We start from the raw sequence: 6,347 nt of genomic DNA, 5'->3' as shown, positions 1-6,347 counted from the left end.
TTTTGAAAGTTAGCTGGATAGCTGACCCTAATAGTCCGTTCTTACAATTAAAGGGAACATTTTTTTTCTCTTAATAAAGGGATTCCCCGCTAAATGGATAACGCTAATGCTACCAATGGGAAATGTTTTTGGCTTTACACTAATATAAACCACAAATTTCATACACAATAGATGAATAGATCTTTTTTTTAGAGAGTCCCTTGAGTTTTTCCATTTTATCCTATTCATCCGTATGGATCATTGATACTTGAAAAAATTTTGATTTTCGTTTGCTTTTGTTCTAGGTCATAATCTGAACGAGTCACACATACACCCTTGTACATGTTCCTCGACGCTGAGGACATCCCCGAAGAGCGGGGGATTTTGTGACATTTCTGATTGGCTGTCTTGTGTTTCTAATAAGTTGTTTAATAGTTGGCATGCTTAATTATATACATAATGAGCTGGTTTAGATTAATCCTAACTGAATGTATTTCGAGTTAATAGTATCTTAACTTAAGATAAACACAGTGGTAAGATAAAATTAATTATAAAAAACTAAATAAAATATTTAACTACTTTTTCTAGTCGACCGCTACAAGATCAACAATTTCATGAGCTTGGGCTTCTTCTGCTGACATAAAAACATCCCTTTCCATATCTTCGGATACAACCCATTTGGGTTTGCCCGTTCTTTGTACATAAACCCTTGTGAGTGTTTCGCGCAATTTCAAAAGTTCTTCCGCTTCCAAGATGAATTCTCTTATTTGAGCCTGGTAAAAAGAACTAACAGGTTTATGAATCATTACCCTGATGGTATGTATACCTTAAAGGGGGTTATTATATCTCGTGCGACGAGGCGAATAGAAAAATATATTTTATTATTATTACGATATTATTATAGAATAGAATTGAACAACCATACGTGCATTTTTTCGCATTGCATATGGCTTTACAATGGAATTTACTTTTTCAGTTAAAGAAACAAAAAAAGGATCGATCTGATTCCGATCAGTAGCTGTTCCAATTACCACCCTTATTTTTGGAGGAGTTTAAAAATACTACGATGGCTCCGTTGCTTTATCTTTATTTCGTCTATAATTCAGCAATCCCAAAGTTTCTTTTTTATCCGCAAAAAAAAAATTTTAAAAAAGGAAAAAAGACTTTTTTTGTACTCTTTCAAACTTTTTAAAATTTTTTTATGAAAAAGGTTTGTGACACTAAAACGGACTCCCAATAAAAAAATAGGGAATATTATTCATCTCATACTACCCCTTTGATATAGAATCTAATGAGAATAAAAAAGAGAAGATTTTCTCTCATATCGAATTCAAAATGCCATGCTATTATTAGTTCATTTTTAATATGGTGAAGGCATAGTATTCTTTTTTCTCTCAAATAAAAAACTCATTGGTGCCAAGCGTGAGGGAATGCTAAACGTTTGGTAATTTCTCCTCCGACCAGTATAAACGATCCCATTGAAGCAGCTAACCCCATACATATTGTATGTACATCTGGTCGTACAAATTGCATAGTATCATAAATAGCTACACCAGATATTACCCAGCTGCCAGGAGAATTCATAAACAAATACAAATCTTTGGTATCACCCTCAATACTGTGATATACCATATGACCAATAAGTTGATTCGAGATCTCGCTATCAACCTCTTGGCCTAAAAAAGTAATCTTTCTCGATAAAGTCGGTTGATTAGGATAAAATTTCATCCCTTAAAAACCGTACATGCACCTTTTTATGCATACGGTTCAAAAAAATTGTGAAAAAAATCAATGTGTAGATTCGATTCGTTTTTAATTTTGGTAGAGGTTTCAAAAATTATAATAAGAGGGCTGATTTATATCGACGGCATTTTAGTAAATATCGACGACATTTTTCATAAAAAAGACGATAACTACCCTTCCACTCATCCAGCCCTTTCTCTCTCTAAAAAATTTCCTCTCAACTTCAACTAAATTAAAAAAAAAACAACAACAACAATTAACAACACGACGGATCTTGAATCACCGGTACTTAAACAACTTAATCGCTTCATTATTTGGTTATTTTTTTTTTTGCGCATCGTTAAATCCATTCGATAATTGATTTACGTCACGTATTGACTTAGTAATAACAAACATTGCAATTTTTTAGCGTAAATCTGAAATTTGTACCCCCAAAGTTGAACCATGGACCAAACTTTGAGATCTAACGTTCAACCATGGACCAAACGTTGTAAACCAACGTTTTCCGTGGTCCAAACGTGGGAAACCAATGTTGACCGTGGTCCAAACGTTGGAATCCGACGTTTGGCCACAGAGTTTTTTATTTTTTGCAAAAAAAAAAAACTCCCGTGTTCCTCGAAAGGCTCATTACTTCAACTAGACCCCGTGTTCCTCGAAAGGATCTCTTAATTGTTGAGAGGGTTGCCCAAAAGCGGTATATAAGGCATATCCAGTAAAACTTACAAGTAAACCAGATATAATGATGGCGACTAGGGTTGTTGTTTCCATTATTATATAATTTCAAGACCCCAATGGATCTATGATAAAATCATTTATTTACAATGGAATGGTATACAAAGTCAACAGATCTCAAAAAAAAAAAATAGGATTTATGGCTACACAAACCGTTGAGGGTAGTTCTAGATCTCGTCCAAAACCAACTACCGTAGGGGTTTTATTGAAACTTTTGAATTCGGAATATGGTAAAGTAGCTCCTGGATAGGGAACTACTCCTTTGATGGGAGTTGCAATGGCTTTATTTGCAATATTCCTATGTATTATTTTTGAAATTTATAAATCTTCCGTTTTATTGGATGGAATTGCTCCTTTGATGGGAGTTGCAAGTGCATTTTATTTTTAGGGCTACGCTTTGTATTTTTAACGCCATTTTTTGGTAGTTCGATCGCGAAATTTCTTTCTTACTATATTTCCGGAATATGAGTGTGTGACTTGTTATAGTTGATCCTATTAATAGTACAGAGAAGGGGTCTGTCATCTTATCTTGATAGAGATGGTTCTCATTCGTTGGATATAATTTTTTGTATCTAAAACATGGAATATCTAAAATAGATGAAGAAATCTTTGAACTATGATTCATATTTGTTTAATATTCAGACCTCGCGATCGGATTTAATCAAATTTTTGCTTTTCAAAAAAATAAAAATATTTTGATTTTTTATACCTCTTCTATATATTGAATAACTGATGATAGGCTGGTTCGTGTGAAGAGAATTTATTCTATAATCAACCCTGAATCATGTCAGGCAGGCATAAACGGACTCCGTAAGATCCAGTCGAATGTGTGATTTTGGGTAATATAATGAATTTTTTTATCTTTTCTCCTAATTTAAGTATATATAATATAACTAATAACTAAATTAAATGATTATTAATTATTTTTTATATTAACTATTATATTATTTGAATAGTATAGTATTGAAATTCATCCATTTCCTCTGCATTGACCTGATCTATGATACTATCAGAGTGAAACAAGGGATCTAAAGAACAATAGAGGCTAGGCTATATTAGTAACAAGTAAACCCTTTATTTTTAAATTTAATATTTTTTATATAAAAATATTAAAAAAAATTTGAGATTAAAACTAACCAGAAGGGATGAGACTACCCAGAAAGCATTTGATCATGATGTAAGCCTACTTGGGTCTTGAGAATTTATTTGTAAGAACGTGAATCCTTCCCAAATAATCATTCATATGGTAAGAGATTTATTTTGGATTCGTTCGTTTGTTTTGATTTTTGCTCGAGCCGGATGATGAAAAATCAGCATGTCCGGCTCTTTTGGGGGATGAATTGAATATCTATATATAATAAAATAATATTGATTCACCTATCCTAATAACAAAGAAAACGGACTTGAATGATCCCATATTAAGGGCTAAATTGGCAAAAGGGATGGGTCATAATTATTATGGAGAGCCCGCATGGCCTAATGATCTTTTATATATTTTTCCCGTCATAATTTTCTGTACTATTGCATGTAACGTAGGCTTAGCGTTTTAGAACAATTAATGATTGGTGAGCCAGCAAATCCATTTGCAACCACTTTGGAAATATTACCTGAATGGTATTTTTTTCCCATATTTCAAATACTTCATATAGTACCAAATAAGTTATTAGGCGTTCTTTTAATGGTTTCAGTACCTGCGGGATTATTAACAGTTCCTTTTTTAGAGAATGTTAATAAATTCCAAAATCCATTTCGTCGTCCAATAGCTACAACTGTCTTTTTGGTTGGTACCACGGTGGCCCTTTGCTTAGGTATTGGAGCAACATTACCTATTGATAAATCTCTAACTGTAGATCTTTTTTAAATTAATTCAATTGTGAAATAGCACAACATGTGTATCTAGGGAATAGTCGCTTCAAGGCGAATTTTCCCTAGATACATCTATCTATTCAATTAAGTTCTCTATTTCTTCTGTAAAATTCAATTTATTCTTATTTTTTCTCATCTTTTATTTTTCGTTTTTATTAAATGTAAATCAATTCAAAAATGTTTTTCAAGAGTGTCCAATATTTTTTTTTATGTCGTCTATGTCAAAATGTTCGATTTCAATAAGATCTTCTTGACTGTTATTCAAAAGGTCTGCTAATGTATTTATATTGGACTTTTTTAGGCAATTGTAGATCCTAGGTGGCAATTCTAACTGGTCAAAAAAATAGATTTTAATACTATATTTTTTTCCCGAGTTGAGTCAATCTATCGAGAAAGGTCAAAAGTGGTAAATAACCTTTTTTTTATTGTCCGCTAAATGTAAATTTTCTTCTTCCGCATGTAGAAATGGAATCAATAAATCAATTAAATTTCGGGAGGCTTCATAAAGTGCTTCTTTCGGAGTTAAACTGCCATTTGTCCAAATTTTGAGAAAAAGTATCTCTTGTTTTTTATTCCCATTCCCTAAGAATGAATACTATGATTCACGTTTTGAACAGGCATGAATAGAGCATCTATAGGATAACTTCCGTCTTGAAAGTTATTGGGCGCTTTAATATGATATCCTCGATTTCGCTCGATTTCTAATCCAATACACAAATCAATTGGTTCTGTCAAGCTAGCTATATGTTGTGCATTGTCAACTATTTCTACATACGGCGGCAAGATTATATCTTGAGCAGTTACGCATCTAGGGCCTCTAACACAAATGGATGCTTCACAAGTTCCATATAGATTACTTCTCAATATGATTTCTTTCAAATTCATTAAAATATCATGGATTGATTCTTTAATACCTACGATGGTAGAGTATTCGTGTGGTATTTTCACAGATTTTGCTCGTGTAATAAATGTTCCTTCCATTTCTCCAAGTAAAGCTCTTCGCATTGCAATGCCGATTATGTCAGCTTGCCCTTTCAGAAGTGGAGAAAGAATAAAGCGCCCATAATAAAGACATTTACTATCTGTTCTTGATTCAACAAACTTTCACTGCAGTGTCCGAGTCGATTCTCTTATTTTCTCTTGAACCATAGTAATATTATAAATATCTTTGAATCGTTTATTTCTCTTGAAATTTCTTCAATGCTTTTTTTATACACGTCTTTTTTTAGGAGGGCTACATCCATTATGTGGCATAGGGGTTACGTCCCGCACGAAACCTAATAATATACCGCTTCGACGAATAGCTCGTAATGCTGCATCTCTTCCGAGACCGGGACCCTTTATCATGACTTCTTCTCGTTGCATGCCCTGTTCCACCGCTAAACAAATAGCATTTCCTGCCGCGGTTTGAACCGTAAATGGCGTCCCCCTTTTTGTACCTTTAAAGCCACAAGTACCCGCAGAAGCCCAGGAAACAACCCGACCCCGTACATCTGTAACAGTTACAATCGTATTGTTGAAACTTGCTTGAATATGGATAATGCCTTTTGGTATTTTATGTGCACTTTTATGTGATGTTAGTCGATGCTATTCGAATTGTTCCTTTTCTATTCATGTCAGCATTTCGTATCGAGGTTATTATTATCAGCAATAGTGTCTCTACCCATAATGAACTAAAATCCGTGGTGTGTCCAAATTTTTATATAATCAACATGTTTTTTTATTACTTTTTTCTTTTATTTTCTGTTATGAATTAGAAAATGAAAAATTTTTAAACGAAAGATAAATACGTGATAGATAGTCTACTATCTCATTCAAATATTCTGTTTCTTGGTCTTATAATACCTCAGGAGCTAATGACACTATTTTAGTAAAGTTTTGTCTCAATTCGCGGGCAATTGCGCCAAAAACTCGGGTTCCTTTTGGATTTCTTTCTTGATCAATGATAACTTTAGCGTTGTCATCATATCTTATTATCATACCGTTGTCTCGTTTGAGTTCTTTACAGGTACGTACAATTACAGCGC

At 33.3% G+C, this 6,347-nt stretch overlaps 1 pseudogene; it reads left to right on the top strand.

The window, feature by feature from the left end:
• The first annotated feature begins 2,593 nt into the window (after nucleotides 1–2,593).
• LOC141628015 (cytochrome b6-f complex subunit 4-like) lies at nucleotides 2,594–4,365 on the top strand (annotated as a pseudogene).
• The last annotated feature ends 1,982 nt before the right edge of the window (nucleotides 4,366–6,347 follow it).

Source organism: Silene latifolia, chromosome Y (assembly GCF_048544455.1).
Source record: "Silene latifolia isolate original U9 population chromosome Y, ASM4854445v1, whole genome shotgun sequence".
Taxonomy (NCBI): Eukaryota; Viridiplantae; Streptophyta; class Magnoliopsida; order Caryophyllales; family Caryophyllaceae; genus Silene; species Silene latifolia.
This window is presented reverse-complemented; position numbering and strand designations above follow the sequence as displayed.